Here is a 26,136-nt window from a genome sequence, read left to right on the forward strand (position 1 = left end):
TGATGATAAGATCCCTTATTTTTCAGGCATAGCGTGGACATATTTAGTGAGTGAATTGTTAATCCATTAGATGATGATTTGGTGCCATTATGAGGGAAAGGAGTAAAATGTAAATTAGAAAAGAATTTCAGGAAGTCCCCATTGTGGTTTGGTGGAAACCCAACTAGCATCCATGAGGACTTGGTTTGATTCCTGGCCCTGCCAGTGGCTTAAAGGATCTGGTGTTGCCATGAGCTGTGGTGTGGGTCACACACGTGACTTGGGTCTGGCGTTGTTGTGGCTGTGGCATAGGTTGGCAATTGTAGTTCCAATTCAACCCCTGGCCTGGGAACTTCCACATGCAGTGGGTTTGGCCCTAAAAAGGAAAATAAATAAATAAATAGAATTTCAGGTATGATGCCTGATGTCCTTCGTGAGTTGGAATGTTGGTTTCTGTTCAGAAGTTTAGAAGCAGCTACTACTATAAGTACTGGGGTTCCTGTGGTAAAAAAGTCACATGTATGCAAAGACAGTGGAAACCTTTCAGGCCTTGGCCCAGTGGAGAAGCCAGCATTGCTGAAATATTGGAAATCTTTAATAAGTCTTAGTCCCTGAAATGGTCTGGGACAAAGGTGGAAGGAAATTCACAAAAGCAGACATTTCAGCTTCCTGGGATCCACTGTATCTAAGGCAAACTATTTTTTCCAATAAGAAAATAACCAAGGAACAGGTAAGGTTTCTGAGGACAATTTGTTTTGCCACTGAGGTTAGAGCTGGCAATGACAATAGATACCTGAGTACTGTAGTTAGAGCCACCACTTGTTGAGTGCTTATTAAATGCCAGGAATTATATGAACATTCTCTCGTTTAGTCCTCAATAGACTTTTTTTTTTTTTTTTTTTTTTTTGTCCTTTTGCCATTTCTTGGGCCGCTCCCGCGGCATATGGAGGTTCCCAAGCTAGGGGTCTAATCAGAGCTGTAGCCTCCAGCCTACGCCAGAGCCACAGCAACGCGGGATCCGAGCCGCGTCTGCAAACTTCGCCACAGCTCATGGCAACGCCGGATCATTAACCCACTGAGCAAGGCCAGGGATCGAACCCACAACCTCATGGTTCCTAGTCGGATTCGTTAACCACTGTGCCACGACGGGAACTCCAACTTTTAAAGTAAATATTATCTATTTTTCAGATGATGAAGCAGGCTCAGAAAGATTAAATGATTTGACCAGTGCCAGGACTGGGGTTTCCTGGAATGCAGGGTTTTCAGTGCTAAAACCCAGTCCTGGGTAAACTGGGATGGTTGGTTACCCTGAGTGTCACCCAGCTCACTGACGTACAGTCTATAGTTAGGAAGTAAACCCAAAGGGCTCTGAATTGTCAGATAGATGGTTCATATATGGAAACTTGCCAATTTGCCCCACAGAAAGACCCTCAGAACATTTCTTGGTGCTCATTTTTCTCCATTTTATACATAATTCTAATCTTGGTTATTGGTTTCCAGGTGCCTTGTCATAGCTGCACATTGACTCTAGAAGGGTGCACTGGGGAGTTCCCTGGTAGCCTGCTGGTTGAGGATCAAGCATTGTCACTGCTGTGGCTTGGGTTCCATCCCATCCCAGCCTGCGAACTTCCATATGCCATGAGTGTGGCCGAAATAAAAGCACACTGATTGCTGTAGTGAGGGATGGCTTGCTGACTGATAGGAGGTGAGGGCAGGGAGAATGAAATACAAACTAATATAAGACAAAATCAATGGTGTCAGAAGGCATTTATTACAGGGCATATGTACCTTAATAAGAATAGCTATTATCGAATATTTACCATGTGCCAAATACCGTTTTTTTTTTTTTTTCCTAGGGCTGCACCCGAGGCATATGGAGCTTCCCAGGCTAGGGGTCAAATCAGAGCTATAGCCGCAGGCCCACACCAGAGCCACAGCAACTCAGGATTTGAGCCATATCTGCAAGCTACACCGCAGCTCACAGCAACACCAGAACCTTAACCCACTAAGCAAGGCCAGGGATCGAAACTTCAACCTCATGGTCCCTAGTTGGATTCATTAACCACTGAGCCATGACGGGAATTCCACCAAATACTGTTTTAAGCGCTTTATAGGTATTACATGATTCAATTTCTACAAAATAATCCTATTTATCCCTGTTACTCAGATGAGGAAACTGAGGCACGGAGAGGTTAAGGAACTTGCTGAAGGTCACATTGCCAGTGAGTGCTAAAACTGAGATTCAGAGCTGGGCAGCTTGACTCCAGTCCCAGATCTTCAGCAGCTGTTTTCAGTGTATGTCCTGGATCCTGAGGATGTAACATAAGATAGTGCTTATTTTGTTTATTGTGATGGCCTAAATCATCCAAAAAAAAAAAAACAAAACAAAAAACAAAAAAAGAAAGAAACATTTTAAAGCATGGGCATTATGTTTCCCTTTGTATTAATTAGTTGTTAAAATTTTATCAGGTTCTACGTGGCCATCGATCTACAAGGACTGTTAGAGGTCACCAGAGTCCCCGCACCCCAGCTCATTTCCTGCTCCCCAGAGTCAACTGCTTTCAATTGTTGCAGTGAGCTGACTCTTGATGTGGTTATATCCTGTCTCTCAATGACGTACCTAGAGTTCTCTGGTCGATTTTTCAGTATTTTACTATGGAAAAAGAGAGTTTTAGCTTGCTTTTTCACCTACCCCTACCACACGTGTGTACTGTTTCCATTTCCTCCTTCTCCCAGCAGGTACATCATAGTGTTAGCTGGCTTAGCATGTCCTGGGCTCCTCTTTATCTTTTTAGCCTTCCCTCCTGAGTTGGGCAGATTCTCCAGAGAACCACCAACTGAGCCACCTTCTGTGGAGAATGCCCACCTTCTGGAAGCCCAGCGTATGGCTGGGGAGTGGAGGTGTCTTCATATCTACTGTGCAACTTCTTAGTATACCCACCACCACCACCTCCTTTGAAATTGGTGTGGCTCCGAGACCCTCTGAGAGTTTGATCCTCAGAGTTTTACTCTCTCTAGAGAATAAACCAGTGACTTCTGCTGGAGCTGGAGGAGTCCCAAGGCTGGCAAGGGGGAGGATTGGAGTGTAAACTGACTTCCCCCATTTTTAGCCCCACTTTACCCCCCCCCCCCCCCCCGCCCGCCGCAGAGGTGTTTGGGACTCCCACTGTCTGAGCCTTTCTGGAGATTCTGGGATAAGTTTTTCCTTGGCTTTCGCTACTGGCAGTTAAGGAGTCAGCTCTCCCAGTTCTGCTAATCAATTACCTCTCAGTCATCTACTTTCTAGCTTCCAACATTTTGTTGCTATTGTTTCCATTCATTTTCTCTTTGTTTTTGTAAGTTTAGGTCTATAAGAAATAAAATTCTTGGGAGTTCCCATTGTGGCTCAGTGGGTTATGAACCAGACTAGTATCCATGAGGACATGGGTTCAATCCCTGTCCTTACTCAGTGAGTTAAGGATCCAGTGTTGCCGTGAGCTGTGGTGTAGGTCGCAGATGTGGTTTGTGGATCCTGGGTCGCTGTGGCTCTGGCATAGGCCAGAAGCTCTAGCTCTGATTCAACCCCTAGCCTGGGAACTTCCATTAGCCTCAGTTGTGGCCCTAAAAAGCAAAAAGAAAAAAAAAAAAAAAAGGGAAATAAAATTCTTTTCATTTTATATTGGTGAGATTTGGGGAGGTAGTAAACTCCCACGTATTTAGGATGCCATCTTTCTCCTGAAGCCTGAAAGATATTTGAGAAAGCTTTCAATGCAAAGGGATCAAAAAAAGGTTGTGTTGCTCTGAGGGGAAAGCTGCTAGTTCTAGGGAAATTGGGGTTGTCTAAGTTTTACTGGGTTACTCTTAGTTTCAGGGCCAGGAGTATCATTGTTACCTGGCTCTCACCTGTGTGCTCATTAGAAATGCAGAATCCCGGGCCCCACCCCAGCCTCATGAATTAATTAGAATTAGCATTTTGACAGAATCCATGGGGGATTCCTTTGCACGTGGAAGGTTGAGAAGTGCTAATCTGAAACTTTCCTCAATTTATGTAATTTAGAATAAGATAACTATAGTGAATTTTAATCTGGAATTTAAATATTTTGGTACATTCCCTTGCTAAATTATTCTTCAGATTCTAGAAATTGCTGTGAGGTAATGAAGAGGAGCATATTTTTTAACTTTTTTGGGGGCCTTTTTAGGGTTGTACCTGTGGTGAATGGAAGTTCCCAGGATAGGGGTCGAATTGGAGCTGCAGCTGCTGCTACACCACAGCCACAGCAATGCCAGATCCAAGCCGCATCTGAGACCTTCACCACAACTCACGTCAATGCTGGATCCTTAACCCACTGAGCAAGGCCAGCGGTCGAACCTGAGTCCTCATGGATATTGGTCAGGTTCTTAACCCACTGAGCCACAAGGGGACTCCATGATGGGATTTTGTAGGTTGTAGGTGGTGTCTTCAGTCACCCTTGGAGCAGTCAAAGTGAGAGAGTGACTTCCCCTGGAGGTAAAGCATACAGTGGTATGTATTAGGCCCAGCCTGTATCCCAGTTGCAGGCAGGTGTTCAGCTAGTGATCTGTGGAATGCGTGAGTCCAATAAGACATGGTTCCTGTCTTCAAGATGTTTAGCAACCACCAAGAAGTAAATTGGATAATAATCACACAGGGTAGACCCATTGTAGAAAACAGCACAGAAGGGGTCCACTGCGGCATTACTGGCAGAAGAGGGAGCCGAGGGCTAAGTCTCTTGGTGAACAGAGCTTGGTGGTTGGAGAGCAGGGGCGCTCAGTTGAGGGTATCAGAATCACCTGGCAGCCTGATAAAACACAGACTGCTGCCCCCATCCTTAGTATTTCTGATTCTGTAAGCCTGGGGTGGGCCCAAGAACGTGCATTTTTAACAATTTCCCAGGTGATGCTGCTGCTGCTGCTTTCCCATCTTGAAAACCACTGGTTTAGAGAAATGCAAGTAGTTCTGGTGGCTGGAGGCGGGCGGGCAGGAGGCAGGCAAGAGTCAGTGATACTGAAGGCAGAGGCCTGAGGAGTGCGGATTTTATTGCGGAGGTTGTGGGGAGCCCTTGACTGGTTTTACAGAGCGTGATGACCACCCATGTACCTTTTGGAAAGATTGCTGTGGGTGTGGCGTGGAGGATGGCGGGGTCAGGTTGGGGACCAGAAAACGTAGCCGTCCAGATGAGAAATGATAGAAAACTCGGAATAAAGGCAAGAGGAGGCAGGATTGCCTGACTTTGGTGGCTAATGGAAGTGGGAGGGGAGGGTCGCTGACGTCAGCGGTCTGGCTGGGTGTGTCGGGGGACTGTGTGGCTCTAGCGGTAGGAAGAGGAGGAGTGGGTCTGAAGAGAAGAACGTGGGAGGTGAGTGGAGGACAGGACATGGTGAATTTAAGATGCCAGCAAGATACGTGAGTTTTGGTAGTGGGTCTGGAGGCCAGAGAGAGAGTTCTGGAAAATCATCAGGCCCCATGGCTTCTACCACTTCCACTGATCTCCTGTACTGTTGGTTTGGATCAGGTCTTATATTGGTAAAGAAACAACATTAGTATAACCTAAAGGATCTTGAGAATGCAGGACTTTTAAAGGTGTTTTTCTCCAGAGAACAAATGCTCTACTTTTTTGATTGGTGGGGAAAAGAAGTAGTTGAAGTATATGTCTTTTCACCCCAGAAGAGGTTAATACAGCCACCTTCGTCTGCGAGGCCAGGAGAATTGGGTTTTAGTAAGCTTGAAAAGGGCAAAATCACTTGACTGGTTTGCAGGCCATATGACCAACAGCTGAGGCTAATTAGCTGGATTGTGGCTTTTTACAGAGATGCCTGATTTTGAGAGTCGATGGAGGGAATTGCTTTTCAAAAGACGCTTTTGAAAAACTTTTGCAAGTCGGGGATTCTGACCTTAACTTTTCTCTTTGTATTAAGACAAAAATAACTTTGTAGAAGAGGACATGTGACTGCATGCTGTCTAATTGTTGAAGCATTGGGATCGCCAGTCTCTAAAGTTTCAGGAAAATCAATCAGCAATTTATACTTTGTCAAGGTATGATTTTGCTTTTTTGCAGGGGGAGGGGGGGGTAAGAGGTTTCGAGTCCTGCTGTGCCACTTCACAGGTACTTAAAATATGTGCAATTTCACATAAAATACCACTGAGCATATAAAATTCTTTTAAACCAAAGACTTCAAGACATCTGCTACATTTCTTGGGTTTAGTTTAAAAAGTGCATTTTCAGTTACCAGAGAGTGACTATGAATACTGCCTTTTCTTTCTTTTCTGTACTTGAACAGAGTAATAGAGGCTTTTATGCTCAGATAATATGTGAAATAAGAAAGCCGATTATAGTGGCATTGAATTGCTCTTAGAGTCTTGCTCATCCTCTGAGCATTTTATTCACAAACATTCAAGCTAATTGGGATTTTGTTTTTATTATTGTTAATAGTTCTAAAGGAGGTTTATGTACATATGGGTTTTAGGAGAAGGTGCATTTCTTCTGTCAATTAAATTTGCCTTCAAGTGACTGATTTTGTTAAGTTTGGAACTGGCATTGTGATTCTGTAAGGCAAGGTCCGTCTGTTTGAGAGATCCTTGGTGAGAGTTGCAGGAATGAAAGATCTGGGTGATGCGTATGATGGGGCATTTTATTATACAATTCTCTCTACGTTCAGATATGTAGTAGTTTGCTAGGACTGCCATAAAATACAGTCTCACAGATTGTGTAGCTTAAATAACAGACATTTCTTGTCTCACTTCTGGAGACTGACATCCAGGTGTTGGCAAGTTGCCTTCTTCTGGGGGCTATGCAAGAAGGATCAGGTCCCGGCCACTCTCCTTGGCCTCTCGATGGCTGTCTTCTTCCTGTGTCTCTTCTTGTTATCTTCCCTCTCTGTGGGTCTGTATTCAGATTTCTTTTTCTTTTTTTCTCCTTTTTTGCTTTTTAGGGCTGCACCTGCAGCATATGGAGGTTCCCAGACGAGGGGTCCAATCAGAGCTACAGCTGCTGGCCTACACCACAGCCACAGCCACACAGGATCTGAGCTGTGTCTGTAACCTGCATCTCAGCTCACGGCAACACCGGATCCTTAACCCACTGAGCGAGGCCAGGGATCAAACTTGCAACCTCATGGTTCCTAGTTGGATTTGTTTCCACTGCGCCACAACGGGAACTCCCCAAATTTCTTCTTTTAAGGATACCAGTCATGCTGGATTAGGGCCCACCCCAATGACATCTGTTTATTTGATTACCTCTCTAAAGGCCCTATCTCCACATCAGGTCAAATTCTGAAGCACTGGGAGTTAGAACTTTAGCTTATGAACTTGGGGGGGAACACAGTTCAACTCATAAGAGATAGATTTGAAAGATTTCATTACATCACATTTTAACGATTTGTCTCCAAGTGCAAGCAATAAATATTTGTTAAACCAAGTACCCGCTGTTTTGGGTATGGAGCATGTGAAGGTGAATAAGACACTGTCCCTGCCCACTAACATAGGTTTAATCATATATATGGATATGACATTGTGAGTGTTTATGTATTCATTTATCTCTGCCATTGAGTGGTGACCACTTTCATTGTTGGGTGTCCCTGGAGACACAACCAGCATCTTGGCTCTTGGGCAGCCTGATCTTTGAGAGGCACCTGGAAAAGCTTCATGGCTCCTGAACACCTTTAGTATTCCTGGCTAGGAGAGTGGAAGGACTGTAACATTCATCTAGACTGACCTCCTCATTTCACAGATGACGAAACTGAGGCTTTAAAGGGCTAAGCTCATTTGGTTGATTAGCGTCAGAGCTAAAGCAATGTCCTAACTTCCACGCCAGAGTGCTGCCCAGTACATCATTTTGTTTTCTTGGCCACAAGTCGATACTTTTACCTAAGAGTGAACCCAAAGTCTCATTATCAGAAAGCACTGTGGGAAAGAGCTCGATGAAAAGCTGACATTCTCTGTTGAGATTCTTGAATGGTTAGTACCAAAAAAAAAAAAAAAAAAAAAAAAAATTCCGGGGGGAATAGTGTTTATTCACGAGGGCCTGTCATCCACAGACTGTTGTCTTTAGTGCACCCCAGAGGAGTTTATTCCTACTCAGTTGTGCTCTCTGTCTCTCACCACTTTCTCTTTGTTCTTTCCAGACACACTGCTCAGTGACCTAGCAGCCATTAGAATACAAATGACATATTTTTCTTCTTTCTTGCTGCCGCAGCTGCCCACAAGACAGGAACTGTGGCAGAAAGAGACTGCTTGCTGATGAAACGTTGCCGCCAACAGGATGGCACCATGGCAACCAGGACCTGTGCACGTTAGCAGGGCTGGGAGGCCAGGGCTGCCTCTGCCACTGTTTAAGCTTCTGTCCTTTCCACTCCCTCCATACCTGGGTGCTCCTAGAGGGCATGCTCACTACTTGCCTCTGTTTCTCTTTTCACTTTTTAGGATTAAAGCTGCCTGAGAAATTTGCATACGTTATGCTCTTATTCCCTTCCTCTTCCCTCTGAACTTGGCTGATTTATAGCTTGAGCCAGGGTGCTGCATATGTGATAGTTAATAAGTCATGGAATGTGTCCATGAAAAACAAAAGCTGATTCTTTGCAGAAGCCATCCTTCTTTAGGGCTGTTTTTGCAAGAGGCCGCCTTTCTGCTTTCTTTACACAGTGTTGCTGTGGCGTGGCTGGGGCCCTGCCCTCTTGGCAGAGCAGAGGCTCAGTGCCTGTGGGTTGGAGGGTAGGGAGGTGATGAATGAGATGAAGATGCTGCTTGAGAGATGAGCTTGCATTGTTGCTGCTTCTCTGGAGGCAGGAGCCACTTTGTTCAAACACATGCAAATCATCCAAGAGCTGAGAGCGTTGGTTTTGTGTGTGTTTTCTTGTTTTCTAAGTTTCATCTCTTATTAGGCCTCTCTTCTCCCTCATGTAATCTGTAAAGGGATCCTTTAGCTCAAAGTGCTGGACTTATCACTCTGCAAATATTGAAAGTCAAGACAGCTTTAAGCTCACACCTGTGCTGTGACTGACCCAGGCTAAGGACTATCTTCTGAAAAATCTCCTTCCAAATTGTTCTTGAATCTTTCTTGCTGATTCTTAACATTTTGGCTCTCTCTTCACTCTAAGTGGCCATCTTATCTCTCCTGTGGTATCAGAAAACCAACTATGTTGATGATTCTAAAACCCATACTGTTAACCCTTATTTTTCTTTTGAGCCCTAATTCTGTTTCCCAAATGCCAGTTAATGTCTCCTAAATGCCTTTGGTTGTCCCTCAGACATGAGGGGCATTTAATTTATTCATGTCCCATAGAGTATAACATCGTAGTTGAAAGTGTGTCTGGGTTTACTTTTGACTTTGCCTTTTATTGGCCTGGAGATCTTAACCTTTCTGTGCATCAGTTTTCTCATCTATAAATGAGAGTGTTCATTAGGACGTTGTGAGGCTCTCCTGAGTTAATATTTTCAGGGGCTTAGAAAAGTACTCAGTGAGTGTTAGTTATAATCATCTCAAACCAGCTTTTGCTCTCTTACTGAATGAGAATACTTTCTATTCAGTTACCAAATTAAAAGTTTTGGTTATCTTTAACTCCTCTACCAGTCAGTTAAGAAGTTGAACTGATTTTTTTTTTTTTGTCTTTTGTCCTTTTAGGGCCACACCTGTGGCATATGGAGGTTCCCAGTTTAGGGGTCTCATCGGAGCTGTTGCTGCCTGCCTATGGGAGAGTCACAGCAACACCAGATCCGAGCTGCATTGGTGACCTACACCACAGCTCATGGCAACCCCGGATCCTTAACCTACTGAGTGAGGCCAGGGATTGAACCTGCAACCTCTTGGTTCCTAGTTGGATTCGTTTCCACTGTGCCACGATGGGGAACGCCTGAACTGATTTTTTGCCTCCTAGATAGATCTTGAATTAATCCCTTCCTCTCCATCCCCACTGTCATCAACACATCAATGTCACTCGCCATCTCCATGGGGCTGCTAGAAAGATCCTTCTAAGGCACAGACCTTGTGTTCCTCTCCTTTATAAAAGCTAGCCGTGGCTCTCCATTGCCTAGAGGGTAACACGCAGACTTCCTTGTGCCATGTAAGAGTCCTTTCAGGCTGAGGTCCACACTCTCGCCGACCTTTTCAGCCTGTCTGGACACTTCCTCTCGCATTTCCTTGCACCCCTTTAGTGGCATCTATCTGCTGAGGTCCTCTGAAAGCATCATAACCTTTTCCCCCTGCAACCTTGGCGAGTGCACATGCCCTTCCTGACTCCCACCTCCAAGTCAGTCATCCCAGCTCCTGCTCCCTCCTCGTGTCTCTAAGCCTGGTCTGTGTTTGGTACTTTGAATGTCAGACAGCCCTTACCTAATTCCATCAAAACTCGGTCACACCTTTTGGATGGGTGTCAATGATTTTTTTTTTTTTTCCTTTGTCTTTTTGCCTTTTCTAGGGCTGCACCCATGGCATATGGAGGTCCCAGGCTAGGGGCCTAATCGGAGCTGTAGCTGCCAGCCTACGCCAGAGCCATAGCAACTTGGGATCCGAGCCGCGTCTGCAACCTACACCCCAGCTCACGGCAATGCCTTAACCCTGGATCCTTAACCCACTGAGCAAGGCCAGGGATTGGACCCGCAACCTCATGGATCCTAGTTGGATTCGTTAACCATTGAGCCATGCCGGGAACTCTCGATGATCATTTTGTTGAGAGTTTTGTTATCTTTAAAGGTTAATGCTTATTTGACATGTGAGGCAAAGTCCTTTACCACACGGTCTGTAAACTGTACTGTTTTTGTTCATTCACATCTATCACTTGTCCCTCTCTATGCCTGTGGAAATCCTTGGCTCAGATGCCCCTCCGAGAGGTGGTCTAATGGGCTCCCAACACCTCTGGTCCTCTCTGTCCCAGGCCACCCAGCATTGTGTGCATTTTTCTTTCTTTCTTTTTTTTTTCTTTCCATTTTTGGCTGCCCCACAGCATGTGGAGCTCCTGAGCCAGGGATCAGATCTGAGCCGTAGTCTTGACTAAAGCTATAGCAATGCTGGATCCTTTACCCACTGTGCTGGGCTGGGGATTGAACCTGCATCCTAGTGCTCCCAAGATGCTGCCAATCCCATTGTGCCACAGTAGGAGCTCCTGTGTGCATATTTCTGTAACAGTTCTTATTCCACAGCATTTGTATTGTTTGTTTCCATGTAGAGCACTTCTATCAGACTATTGCTCTTCTGGAGCTGCATTCCAGGTGCTTAACACAGTGATGAAAGCATAAGGCCTGTTCTCAGTGCTGACTCGGGAGGTGCGTCATGTTTGAACTGATGTGCTTGCTCATCAGGTGCCATCTGAATCTCAGTCACTTCTGCAAGGCTCTCCCTCCTCAGTGTATTTGGGTGTTGCCGGTATATATTTGAATCACTGGTGTAGGACAGTCCACTGGTCAAATTTTGCTTCAATTATAAATGTCTTTTTGGAGTTACCTTATGGCTCAGCAACTTAAAGATCTGATGTTATAACTGCTGTGGCGTGGGTTCGATCCCAGGCCTGGGAACTTTTGCATGCTGTGGGCGCAGCCAAAAATGAATAAATTATAAATGCCTTTTGGATTGATATTTAGATATCATTTCACATTTAGTTTCAGTCATATCTAAGGACACTTGGTGCATGTAATTTCTTGGGAAGTACTTCTGTATCTCTCACAGGCATTCCCCACATCATTCTATGCTTTATAATTATTGTAATTTTACATTTGTCTCTTGAGCCAAGTTTTCCCTCTAAAGCAACTTAAAAGTGCTGTTAAAAAATAGATTTCCATCTAGTCTAGTTTTTCTAGTTCTGAAAAGTGTTTAATAACTAAGTGGTTAAGTGGATTTCTCATTTTGGCTCATCAGTAAAAACCTGACTAGTATCCATGACAACATGAGTTCTGTCCCTGGCCATGCTCAGTGGGTTATGGTTCTGGGTTGCGATGAGCTGTGATATAGGTTACAGTCTCGGCTCGAATCCTGAGTTGCTGTGGCTATGGCGTGGCTGGGATTGAACCCAAGTCCTCATGGATCCTAGTCAGGTTCGTTTCACTGAGCCACACCAGGAACTCCAGAATTTAATTTTTTATTCATTCAAATATTTATTAGTGACTCTGAGAACTATCGCCTCCTCTCCTGCAAGGATGGACATGAAAGAAACAGAATGATTTTGAAAGAGAGGTCTTAGATAGAGAGTATAAATGAAGAAGAGAAAAAAGTAGAAGAAGGGAAAAATAAAGATCAAAGGTAGAATAATTGTAAGACTTGTAAATGAATAGATTAAGGGAGATCATATAATTTTTCCAATATATTTAGAAATAAAATTTAATAAAATTGACAGGTATTCATAATACTCATTCTGAGTGGAGTAGGAAGAGATAGAGAACTTCCTTAACCTGGTAAAAATGTCTACCCAAAACCTATAGCAAATGTTATCCTTAATAGTGAAATGTTAGAATCAAGACAATACTGAAAGTTCCCTGTGGCTCAGTGGGTTAAGGATCCCTTGGCCCTGTTGTGGCTTGTGTTGCTGCTGTGGTGCAGGTTCAATCTCTGGCATGGGAACTTCCAGAAGTTCCTGATGCAGCCGGAAAAAAAAAAAAAAAAAAAAGACAGGACTGTTTATTTGATACTTCTGGAGGACCTAACAATACAGTAGGGCAAGGAATATAAATACAAGATATAAATGTTAGAAAGGGAAAAAAATGTAATTATTTTCAGCTGTGTATAACAAATCATTAAAATTAGTGTGGCTAATTTAATAGAATTTAATAATTTAATAGACTCTAATAATTAGATAAAATTAAATAATTTAAAAGAATTTAATAGAAGGCATATACAGTACATATATTTAAAATATATTGCTTAGAATAGTAATATAAATGTAAGTGTATAAACTATCAGTAAGTCTAAAAATATGCAAGGTCTTTATGAAGAGAATTAACTTCAACATTTTTAAAGGCATTAAAGACATAAATAATGCAGACATTATAGGTTTTTGAGGAACTTAGCTGGGAGTGTGAAAGGTCAAGAATTTCTACAGTGAGGACAGGACTTGTCCTCCCAGATATTCATAAATATAAAGATGTGTTATAAAGTCATAGTAATTAATGCCTTATGACACTGGCCTGGGGTAATGAAAATGAAGAAAGGAACAGAAGAGAGAGCCTAGAAACAGATGTGCCCATTCATGGGGAATCACTAGGGAAAGGATACTTTTTCTCAATATATGGTACTATGATAATTAGGTGCCCTTCAGGAAAAATTAATGAAAGCAGATCTCTACATACACCCTAAAAAACTCCCCTGGACTGAAGACTTAATGTGAAAGGTAGGATCTTTTGAAATATAATGTAAAAGAATATCTTCATCACTTTCTATAAATAAGGATTTCTTTGACATGATATAAAGATAACTAACCATAAAAGGAAAGTTTGATAGATTTGACTCGTTGAAGATTAAGCCATTAAAAAGTGAAAAGATGAGCCACAAACAGGAAGAAGACATTTCAACATCTGTAACTGACAAAGAATGCATATCCGGAGCACATGAAGCACTCCCGTGTGTCCATGAGGAAAAGACAAGCCAATAGGAAAGTAGGGAGAGGACACAACTGTGCTTTTCTACAAGAAAACATTAAATGGCCAACAAATTTAAATTAGGAAAAAGAAAAAAGAAACTGAATGGTTCAGTCAGAAAAATGTTCGTGTAGATTCCAAGATGTTACCACTTTGAGAAGTCTGACAACAGACACCAAATGTGGGTGAAGATTTGAATGTAACTGTGTTGGACAAGAGATTGGCATTGTCTTGTATTGCTGAACATGTGCATACCTATGCCACGAGTTTCACTCATTGGTATATACTCCAGAGCAGAGCTTCTCCAGTATGTTCTGAATTGGTTTAGATGTGTCGAGATATTGAACCCTTCTTTTCTCAGGGTGGCTGGACAGGGCCTGGCATTGCTGGAAGCCCCAGCTCTGTTGCCTTGGGTCATGAGCAGTTGACCCAGTGTGTCAGACAAGTAGCATGAAAAGTATGGTAAGACATTTCCTGGAGAAGCCCTGGAGATGCACATGTGCATATTTATAGAAGTATTATTTTATTTTAAATGAAGACAAACACAAAGGGGACATGGTTTAGTTAAGCTAGTTCTCTTCTGAAAACCCACAGGCATTAAGTAATGAGAGAAGGATTTTGGCTTATCGTTTCTTAAAAGTGGTGATTATGTCAAGCCAAGTGAGAGAGGCAGAGAGAGGCTGAAAGGAGATGATATATTCCTGGCCAGGATGTATTTTTATTAACATGTAGTCAGATGGGTGGTGTAAGATGATGTTTTGAATCTGAGGTCTAAGTTTTGAATCTGAGTTGGTGCCCTAATAAACAGTGTGGAGGCAGATAGAGATTCAGTTGTTTTGCCCGACATTTCTTTCACTTATTGCCAGATAAAGTGTCTTACAAAAGAGGAATAATGTCTTCAAATGAACTTTCATCAGAACAGCAGGGCTGCCCATCATGTCCCACGTAGTTGAGTTTGAGAACACCCTGCTGTGACCCTTCGTCTTGTGTACAAACCCTCTCCTGTGGTTTGTACAGTCATAGCCTTCTTTCAGGGCCTTTCACTGTTGACCTCTCAGCCTCTGGCCCAAGGACAGAGATAATCATGGGCACATAGGGAATGGGGGTAGTTTTTAAGCACTTCTCTGTGACGTGCCTGAGTTGATCCCTAACATTCAGCCTGTCCCAATCCAATCTCATCATCTTTCCCCTCCGAAACTCTGATACTCACCCCCCACAACTCTATGCCCTCTCCCAACTTTCTCCCTTTCCCTCCTCCAAACATCCTATTTCCAAAACCACCATTTTTCTATCTTTATACTCAGCTTCATTGTTTGGAGTATTTATTTTCTCTTTGCTGCTTCCACTCATGAACCACTGCATTCTAACTAATATCCCTTGGGTCTTTTCCATCTCATTCTCATGTCTAGGCTCTCATCTTTGAGGAGTGAGAAGTAAATACAAGGGACAGCTGCCACCATGATTCCATGTCAACCTCTCATGGCTAAACTCTGGACTTTGAACCTAGGAGCACAGAGCACCCAGTGCTTGTGTAGGGAAGAAACCAGAGGTCAACCTCTTATTTCTTATTTGAGAAAGCAAGGCCTGGAGAGGGTTGGTATCCATGCTGGATCCCACACAGATGGTAGCAGAGCTGGGAGTGGTACCTGGCATTCTGATGGCTTAGTCATCCAGCCCTCTTCAACTTGCCACTTTACCTTATGAGCACAGCTTGAATTTATTTAAATCCTTTCTGGCTGGGAAGGTGTTCAGCTTAGGCCCTGGTTCCCGTCAGAGGCCTTGGTCAAATAGTGCCCTATTTCTGACCTCTGAGGGTCTTTAATCCTCCCAACAGTCTTGCTGGATAAATACTCCCATATTGAGGAAACAGGCTAGGAGACGTTATGTGACTTGCCATAGATCATACAGCTAGGAAATAAATAGCAGAGTTCATGTTTTCTGACTTCAAGCCCATTTTCACTTTTGATGTTCTGTGCTGGGTGATGTTTTGCTTCCTGTTTCTCTTGTCTTATTTGCCCTTTGTTGAAAATGAGTTCATTTTGTTTCTTTATCCTGATGACCAGCTTCATGAGGGGGAGTGGCTGGATCACAGATTTCTTTTATTCCTTTTGCAGTTGCCAGTTCAGAGAACTGGGCACAAAGAAATTGCTTGTCAAACACCATTGAGTTGAACGCAAATGTGATTTACAAAACAACAACAACAAAAAAAACAAAACAGAGAGAGAGAGAGAGAGAGAGAGAGAGAGTGAACGAGCAGCTATCAGTGGAGCTCCAGGACAGTTTTTTGAGTCATTCCTGAATGAGATCAGCAGAGAATAGAGGGAAAGAGAGGAAGGAAGGGGCTGTGAGAGAAAGCCAGAGGGTAGACACAGTTAGCCATTGAATGACAGCTGGCTTATTGTCAGTCCAGTGATGAGGGCTGGTGGGGAAGTGGTACACAAGAAAACAGTCCAGAAATGAACACAGGTTGACTAGGGAAATGAGGAGTGGGAGGGGTCCTCAGAAGTGGCGTAATACCCGAACAACTTAACCAAAGAAAGTGCTCATACATACTGAGAAAATGCTGGTTAGAGGAATATCCATAGCATGATGTGGCTCATGAGGACTGGTTTCTAGGGTAGGTAGAGAAGCATTTGCCTTAGTTTGTGATCATTCTATTAACTACTGAGGCAGTGAGAAAAGGGACGTGAGTAGGTGAGGATGTTGCCGTTGGAACAACTTCCCTTCCCCTTTCTCTACTGCTGCCTTCATAGGGTCTCAGTCTGAGCCCTGATGGTCAGAACTGAAGGGAACTCAAGTGATTGCACACATCCTCCATGCACAGAGCTGTGTTGTGATGGCCCACCCTGTGGCTTTTCTGGCATTGTCTCGTTTCACATATTTTTGTGCATTTATCCCTATACATTAGTGAGGTGCTTTAGAAATTCCAGTACTGGAGTTCCCGTCGTGGCGCAGTGGTTAATGAATCCAACTAGGAACCACGAGGTTGTGGGTTCGATCCCTGGCCTTGCTCAGTGGGTTAAGGATCCAGCATTGCCGTGAGCTGTGGTGTAGGTCGCAGATGTGGTTTGGATCCCGCGTTGCTGTTGCTCTGGTGTAGGCCAGTGGCGACAGCTCCAATTAGACCTCTAGCCTTGGAACCTCCACATGCCACGGGAGCGGCCCAAGAAATAGCAAAAAGACAAAAGAGAAAAAAAAGAAAAAGAAATTCCAGTACTTTGATAACTACACTCTATGTCCAATTCTGCCTTTTTCTAAAAGGGTCAAAAAAAGCCACTGACAGATTACATGCCCTGGATTTTGGTTTGGAAATTCACACTGCATCTCCTGAGTTAATACACATTTTGCATCTGAACCAAATGTGAAACTTTTTGCACTAGAATTCATGTGGAAAATGTCCCATTTCCTAACAGAAGCATGTGCATGTTCTTTTGTGAGCTGTCTCCTACAGAGAGTATAACATCAAGAGGTTTTAGATTAGGAGTTATAGACCTTTAATTTGTTGCTTCTTAGGTCAGAAATACTCAGTTATGCTTTATAAGAGCTAAAGCTCTATGTATCTCAACTACTTGAAATACATATACCAGTAGTTAAGGGATATTATTTCAAGTTAAACATTGTAATTTCTGTAAAGAATTATTTTCTTTATTGTGTCCTATCTAAAATGTTCTCTACTGAAGTTCCCCTCATGGCTCAGTGGAAATGAATCTGACTAGCATTCAAGAGGACGACAATCCGAGGCCAGGGATTGAATCCAATCAGTTTGAATCCCTGGCCTCGCTCAGTGGGTTAAAGATCTGGCTTTTCTGTGAGCCGTGGTCACAGTTGCAACTTGGATCCTGTGTTGCTGTGGCTGTGGTGGAGGCTGGTGGCTACAGGTCTGATTCGACCCCTAGCCTGGGAACATCCATGTGCCGCAGTTGCAGCCCTAAAAAGACAATAAAATAAAATAAAATAAAATAAAAATAAAGCTTTAAAAAATGTTCTCTATCTAAAAATGTAAATATGGAAGAGCTTTTCTTGGACATATGAATTTTTAAGGTGATAGATATCCCCTTTCTAGGAAAATTTATTAATGTCATTGTCAGAAATTTAGGTTTGTTTTCAACATTTGATAGCTATATAGCAATCATTTTTATGTGATGTGCAAATAGATACAGGAAAGTTCTAAATTAAAAAGGATACCATTGGAGTCTCCACTCTGTTACAGCAAGTTAAGGATCCAGCATTTTCTTTGTGGCAGTGTGGGTTTGATCCACGGCCCAGCACAGTGGATTAAAGATCTGGTGTTGTAGCTGCAGCATATGTTGCAGCTGCAGCTCAGATTCTGTCCCTGGCCTGAGGGCTTCCATATGCTGTGGATGCATCCAAAAGATAAAATAAATAAAATAAAATAGAGATACCAGTGATAACATTTTTTTAATGAAAGATAACTCCTGAGGTCAAAACATTTAATTTAAAATAAAGTATAATATTACATGTTCCTTCATTTCCTCCAAACCCTCAAACAAAACTGGAAAGTTGTTATTTATCAATTTATTATTAATGCTTGAATACTTACATCTTCATAGTGTTCCTGTCATGTGTTTTATATGCCTCTTTTCTATAAATTTCTTTACCCTCTTATTTTGTTCTTTTGCTGATTCATAGTTTCCTTGCTAACGCAGGATATATTTGTGTGTGTGTGTGTTAGTAAATCTGTTTGAAGTTTCTTTTTCTTCTTCTTCTTCTTTTTTTTTTTTTTTCTTCATCTTTTTAGGGCTACATCTATGGCATATGGAGGTTCCCAGACTAGGGGTTGAACTGGAGCTGCAGCTGCTGGCCTACACCACAGCCACAGCAATGTGGGATCTGAGCTGTGTCTGCGACCTAAGCCATAGCTCATGGCAGTGCCAGATCCTTAACCACTAAGTGAGGCCAGGGATCGAACCCATGACCTCATGGATACTAGATGGGTTCATTTACTGCTGAGCCACGACCGGAACTCCTACGCTGAGGTTTCTTTATTCACTTCTTTTTTAACAAGGCCCTATAGATTTTTTCAGAGTGACTGTCTTTCTTACTGACTCTGGTCCCCATGTTCTTAGATCCCTGCCTTCAAATATCTTTCTCAGGGATACATTCAGAAAATAGAAGCTGTTCCCATTGATGTATTTTTCCCAGGCTTGACTGATGACAGAGACAGATATGGCTTTGGGATCTAAGTTCTAACCTGGATGCTTGACTTTTCCATCTGTCAAGGGCAGAAGGTGGAAACTTAGTGAAAGAACCTGGTTGGATCCTTTGGGAAATTGCATGGGCTAGGCAGGGGTGAGCAATTAGATGGAATAAAGTGCCCTGACTTAGAAGGTAAGAATCTCTCTGGTGTTTGAGAAAGTAACAGCTACCTGGGTCTTTTCTAGGTGTTCTTCCTGCTGGCTCTGATGACCTAAGTGGTCTTCCCAGTCTGTATGGCTAGGTGTCCTCCAAATGCCTCACATCCATAAGCCATCTCTCCCCTTTTTGATCTGCACCTTACTTTGTTGATGTTTGACTTTGATGTGACTTTGACTACCTGTCTGGGACCTCCATTTGTATTTAGCCTTTCTGGCCTGAATTTGGTTCTGTGCCACCTTCACATGAGGCTGTCTTGCTTTGGTGGGGAAAACTGAGAGTTCCTTTTTCATCTTCCCCATGCCTTTTCCTCCCTACTTGGAACTTTTTAATGGTTCTAAATAGCAGTGCTTTTTTTTTGGCTTCTGCAAAGCATATGGTGCTCCGAGGCCAGGGATCAGATCTGAGCCACAGTTGTGATCTGAACTGCAGTTGTAACCTAAGCCGCAGCTGCAGCAACTCTGGATGCTTAACCCACTGTGCTAGGCCAGGGATTGAACCTGCACCCAAGTGCTTCCAAGACGCTGCCGATCCTGTTGCGCCACAGTGGGAACTCTTATAGCAGTGCTTTTAATGTGAAATATTCCTCATGACATAGCCATTGTTGGAGCAAGTTCTATGAAAAAAATACCATCCTGGAAGTTTCTTCTGAATTTATAGAAGTCAAGTTAGTGGAGAGAATTTTAAGTTTTTATCCCATAAGTATTTAAAAAAAGTATGCCTCCATGCTATAATTTAGTACAAATTGACTTCTAATGTAGCTCAAAGTAATATATTCTCAATTATTTTAAGTTTGTTGTATCAACATTTCATTGTGTTCTTCAAAGTGTATTTTGACTTTTGAGGGTTCTACCCAAACGTAAGTTGTTGAGTCCATCAAGACTAATTTGGTTGTATTTTATGATGCCCTTTAGGGAAAGATCACCATTGTAGCTGGTACATCCTCCCAACTGTTCCCTTTTTCAAAAACACTGGTTTTCTGTCCCAAGGCAGATGGTTCACTTCTGGCCAGTTTGATTTAGTTTTTCCCAGGACTATTAAGCCTTAAATCCATAGTTCTTCTTTCCCTTTGATCTACCCAATAATCATTGTCTTCAAGTCTCTTTCCCATAGGCTTATTCTCTGAAGTTCCAGTTGGCCCTTATTGGAATTTTCACCAGAGTCATCCAATGCATTCCAGATTTTCACTCCCACGTAGGAAGAGTCCTAAGGTGATTGTAAGTGGAGGATATTTTAGAGATGGTATCTTTAGGAGATGCTGAGTAAAAAGCCTAGCAGACCTTATACATGAGTTGTCAGTCTGAGGTGTGTAGGCTGACAGGATGTGTTGAGTACAAAGCTGAAGGCAAATGAGATCATTCAGAGCCATTCGAGGTTGAGCTTTCCACACTGATTTTCTACATGCATACAATAGCGCTCTTGTTAGGTCCTTGCTGGGTCCACAGGCCTTGGAGGTGGAGTCTTTATTTCTTTTCCCAGACTCTACTTTCACCTGTTTGATATCTTAGCGCACCATGCAAGATTTTATTTGAAGAAACTTAATGAAGAAAATCTGCAACCAGCTGGATCAGAGCAGTTTTTTGAGGGAGTAAAAGATTTGCTGCAGAAATATCACATAGGTTTTCTGAGACCCTATGCAAGAGTGTCCAGCTGGCTATGAAGATGTGGATCTGCTGTGGAAAAGTAACCCAAATCTAGAATAGCTCTAAGTCTGATAAGAAGCTCCCCAAACATAAAATCATCTCTACTGTGATGTATAATAAAATGCTAGGATGCAACATTCTGTGTCCATTATTTATGGCTCAGTTGACTGTCCTAATAGGATGAAAGCCAACATGGGCTGAATAGATGTGCCTGAGCCTTGCTGTCATTTATTCAATATGGCTCACATATGCTTCCTTAAATATTTTCACATGAGTGGACACATGAATCCATTCCAAGTAAGAATTTATTTATTTATTTATCTAATTTATTTTTTTTTAAATTAAAAAAATTATTATTTTTTGCTTTTTAGAGCCGCACCCACAGCATGTGGAGGTTCCCAGGCTGGATGGCTGCAAGTACCTAGGTCCTTTTTTGCATAAGTAAACCCAAGGCTCAGCCTGGTCTATAAATAGCTGTTGATAGAAATGCAAACAGTCCATGCTAAGACTGCAACCACCTAGGTGGAACAAGGCAAACCTTCTTGGGAATCAGTAAGAAGTATATCTGATTAGACCTCGGCTTTTAGGTGAGTTTCTTTTCTTTCCTTTTGATTTAGCTATTAAAGAATATGATACTTAGGGAGCACTTAAGCATGTGTTGTAAATACATTAATGGAGAGAGTGGACGTGATCAGAAAGATCTATAGCTGGCTGTTTAGAGTTTAAGACACCAAACAAGAGAGGTTAAGAATCCCAGTATTGTTTCATGGTGCTAAGACATCAGGACATAGTTTGATTTTCTGAGCCTGTTTTACCATTTTTAAAAGAACCATTTGGTGGAATATTTATAGATACTAGTGTTTTTTAACTCATGAGCAACTTGTGTCAGTATGCTGCCTTTTCATCAATATGTGGTAAAACCCCAGACTGGCACAGCAGAGAAGTCCTTGGGTTTCTGAAATGGCTCTCCTCCCAGACTTAGCTGGGGAAACTTCTTTCCTTATTGGAAAAGCAGAAGTCCCATAGGATCTTATGGAGGAGGGTTCAATGCCCTGAAATTGATGAAGCAGCTCACTTTTCGAGGGAAAGCCCATCTTCATTGACTGGGGTTGTTAGTGTAAAGTCAGTTTTTGCACACACAAACTGGATTTTGGAGAGAGTGCCTGAGGGACAATAAGACCAGAAAAGGAAAAAAGAGTAGAGAGGCCGTGACTCAGGGTAATGGTTAGAAGTGGGGCTGCTAGAACTGTGATATTGTAGGGTGGATAGGAGAGTATGGAAAAGAAAACCAGCTGTGAAGAGGTGGAATCCTGTGTGCTTTAGCAAGCCAGCCTGTACCTGAGAAGCATATCCCTGGGGGCCAGGAGAACAGCTGTGCTCTGAGGTGGTCAGTGAGGGTGAGGCTGTGGGGTCGGCAGGACGAGGGAAGTGAAGCCGTGTCTGGTGCATCTTAGTTTCCTTTGTCAGTATCTGTGTGACTGATGCTTCATCTTAGCCTTTGGAGTGGGATGTGGTGTGGGATGGGAGCCCTCACCATTCACAGTACCTACGTGTGCAGGATACAGTGCCGTAAGATACAGTCACCTTTGTGACTGGGAAAGGGAAAGGGTTACAGCACACTGTGAAAATCACCCTTGCAAAGCAACAGTGAAAAGAATATCCTGGTATGCAAAAGTTTAGGTCTGGAAAGGCAGGGTGGTATTATATTCTGGACACAGTTTCTCTGTGGGGTGAGGAAATAGAGTACTCCTTCCAGTTTTTTAAAAAGGCAATGATAACAGAGGTCCTCTCTTCCCCAGTTATTGCCAGCTCAGGGATATTTTATCTAACTGTTTTTTATTATTTGGACAGTCATCCTCAACAGGTCTTTTTATTTTATTTTATTATTATTATTTTTTTTGCTTTTTAGGGCCTTACCTGTGGCATGTGGAGGTTCCCAGACTAGGGGTCTAATTGGAACTACAGCTGCCGGCCTACACTGCAACCACAGCAACACAAGATCCCAGGCACGTCTTCGACCTACACCATAGCTCACGGGGCAACGCTGGATCCTTAACCCACTGAGCGAGGCCAGGGATCGAACTGCATGGTTCCTAGTCAGATTCATTTCTGCTGTGCCATGACAGGAACTCCTAAAATTTTTTAAAGTAGAGTTGACCTACCATGCTGACAATGTTGGTCCAATTTCTGCTGTACGGTAAAGTGACACAGTCATGCATATACATACATTCCCTTTCTTATATTATCTCCCATCATGTTCTATCCCAAGAACATATAGTTCCCTGTGCTGTACAGTAGGACCTGATTGCTCATCCATTCTAAATATAATAGTTTGCAGATATCTACTAACCCCAAACTCCCCTTCCATCCCATTCCTTCCCCCTTGGCAACCACAGATCTGTTCTCTATGTCTGTGAGTCTGTTTCTGTTTTGTAGATAGGTACATTTGTGCCATATTTTAGATTCCACATATAAGTGATACCATTTGTCTTTCTCCTTCTGACTTAACTGCACTTAGTATGAGAATCTCTAGTTGTATCCAGCAGGTCTTAATTCTTTTAATTCATAATTTTTTTTTCTCCATCCTAAAGATTTTCTTGGAATGAAAGAAGCATGATCGCTCCTTCACAAAATGAAGTGGTTCCTTTCTTGATTTGGTGTGTTTCCTCTGGCAGATCAACATCTATCCTGTGTCTCAGCACATGTAAAACTTTGAGGCTGGTGAGATGCAAGCGGGAAGCCAGGCTGAGTTGGTCACAAGCCTTAACAACCCTCTCATGTTCTTGGAGCACCAGCCTGGGCAGAACCCCTGACTCCATTTCTAGGTCATAAGTGGAAATGTATTATGTGACTTGCAACCTTGGAAATGCACTTGTCAATATCGAGTACTTTGAGTGCTGATTAGTTATCCTTCTGGTCCTGGCTGCAGTAGCAGCATGATCACTTCTGATATTTCCACCTTTGAGTCTTTGGGCCCCAGAGTTTGACATTGCAATGACATAGCTCATAGCGCTTCTTCTATCTCTTCAGAACTTAATAGCAGGATTCTTTCTATTAATCAGTTGGCCTTGCAGATACATTACCTTCTGGGTAGCCTAGGTCAATCCTTCTTTTCCATTTTCAAAGATTATTTGTCTCCATTCTCTGAGAGTTTTATATCTCTTAAGGTATAGTGGAAAAAGCACAGTCTTAAAGTCATAAGATCAGTGTTCAAGCCTTAATCTGTGGTATTCATAAAAACAGATTATGACTCTTCATTGACCTCCTGCATGTATTGTGCTACTCACTACATAGGTACATGGGGAGGGGGTCCAATAGCTATGTTTCACTGTCATCCATGTGCTCACTAAAGGCAACCACTGCGTGGAGTAGACTTCACAGGTTTTGGACTTCTGTTGACTTCTTAGAACTTCCCCTGCTTTGTGGTGTCATAAGAAGGACATTTAACCATGGGGTGGACATTCCATGGCAGGGACATATGGTTCTGGCCATTATGGGGCACTTTCAGATTATTGGAGATATCGCTCAGCTAACCAAACAGCCACTCCTATCGCCACTGTATTGCCTATATTTTACAAATGACATATTCTGTAGTATGCCTTTATGCCTGTTACCCTATGTCTATAAAGCAAGATGAACTTGTCATAAACTGTAATATGGCACTCAATGTTTACTTTCCATAAATTTCTGTAAACATCAATATTCTTTTTAAAATTTTATTGGAATATGGTTGACTTAAAAAGTTGTGTTAATTTCAGGTGAATAGCAGAGTAAATCAGTTATACATATACATATACATATATCCATTCCTTTTTGGATTATTTTCCCATATAGGTTATTACACAGTACTGAGTAAATTTTCCTTATATAAACATTCATATTCTGATCCTAAAAGGGGTGTGGGCAACAAATAATGTCTTTTGAGTCAATGATCTCCCCAACTTAAAAAAAAAAAAAAGCCAATATCTCATTTGAGTCATTGACAATGGTCTTCCGGAAGGACATTTTCTACTTTTAAGACTCTTTCCAGTGGCCCCTTCTTCCTTAATGTGGGTTGCTTGTCTTATTTGTTTACTGGCTTCTGTTAGTTACCTACGGAGGCGATGGCAACATTTTAGAAATAGTAGGTCAACTCCTGGATTGAGACTGCTTCTTTTTCCTTTATTCTGGGCTTTCTCTTTGATACCACAAAGAAATGGCAAATGTCTGAAGGGTGTTTTTAAAATGATCTATTTGGGTGTCTTGGCAGTATTTGGAAATATACATTTCATTCAACAATTTTCATAGATCATTTTATTTTTTTTCCTGTGAATATCACCTATGCTGGAATATCACCATCTACTAGAAGTTAGTCTTGGTGCTTTGTTTAAATGGGGAAAATGGAGATTCCTATGTAACAGGCACATTTATAAATATTAAGCCAAATGATCTATAAATTTAGATTCTCTCATGCACCTCTCTTCTCACTGTTAAGCATGGATCTATGACATTACTATGGAACACTGTATTGATCAGAACACATTTATGAACCATAAATTATAGGTGAATATTTAATGCAGTTGTAATCTAGTATTCTGAATTTGGATAGAATCAAGCCCATCTTTCAAGAAGACAAAGAAGAAGTAGATTCCATTTTCCCAAATCTGACTAGGAACCCTGAGGTTGCGGGTTCAATCCCTGGCCTCACTCAGCAGGTTAAGGATCCGGCATTGCTGTGATCTATGGTGTAGATTGCAGACTTGGCTTGGATCCTGTGCTGCTGTGATTGTGGTGTAGGTCGGCAGCTACAGCTTGGATTTGACCCCTAGCCCGGGAACCTCCATATGCTGCAGTTGTAGCCCTAAAAAGAGAAAAAAACAAAAAACAAAAAAACCCAAAAAAACAAAAAACAAAAAAACCAAAAAAAAGATTCCAATTTCCTTTATTTTTCAAAGCCATTGGATTTCTACTTATGTCTTTTTCTCTGCCTAAAGTCTTTGAACAAAGAAGATAAGCTTTGTTTATTCATCTGTTCCACTCTCAACCCATTCAGAAGGGCAGAAACCTATCTATTCACACTAGACCAGAAATTTAGAAGAGGAAGCTCACATCTACAGAGGGCAGAGGCTGTTTCATCTTGTCTGTGGAAATGGGGAGCTCCACTACTGCACAGTACACATTGTGCTTTTGCAGTGAAAGTAAATATGTTTCGTTTCAGAATATTGGTATCACAGTGCTCTAAGACAGTTGTAGCCAGGGCTCAGTTGGGAAACACAAGTTACCCCTACTCATATCTTGTTACTTTAAAAAATGCTGTGATGATGAATACTCTTAAGCTGCCAAAAATCACCCAGTTAATTGGAATACCAAGGTAGCTTTTGTGATAGAGACCTGATAGGTGATTATACTGAAATTGAATTTCTTTCCCTATTTTTTCTAAAGGTTCAGGTACTGGTTCCAATAAGAATAGGTTATTAAATTACATGCCTTACCTAGTAAGAACTGAAGAGGTTATACTTCAGTTGCTAGAGAAAAGTTTCAGTTATTGGACACTTAACACAAACCAAGCAATGTGCTAAAACTTTCTGTGGATTATGTCACTTAATCCTT

General features: G+C 42.2%; 1 protein-coding gene across 17 annotated transcripts in view; it reads left to right on the forward strand.

Moving 5' to 3' along the window:
- RAB27A (RAB27A, member RAS oncogene family) overlaps window positions 1-26,136 on the forward strand; it is a 73,662-nt gene that overhangs the window by 12,756 nt on the left and 34,770 nt on the right. For 9 of the 17 annotated variants that reach the window (XM_013992966.2, XM_013992965.2, XM_021083913.1 and 6 more), the window contains exon 2: window positions 5,893-6,010. The exons of 5 other annotated variants lie outside the window; for them this stretch is intronic. The gene's annotated coding sequence lies outside the window, so the exon portion shown is untranslated. Of the gene's footprint in view, window positions 1-5,892; window positions 6,011-21,001; window positions 21,135-26,136 lie in introns of those variants that run through there. 3 more of the 17 variants (XM_021083920.1, XM_021083939.1, XM_013992968.2) reach the window with 2 other exon arrangements.

This window comes from Sus scrofa, chromosome 1, assembly GCF_000003025.6.
Source record: "Sus scrofa isolate TJ Tabasco breed Duroc chromosome 1, Sscrofa11.1, whole genome shotgun sequence".
NCBI classification, from domain to species: domain Eukaryota; kingdom Metazoa; phylum Chordata; class Mammalia; order Artiodactyla; family Suidae; genus Sus; species Sus scrofa.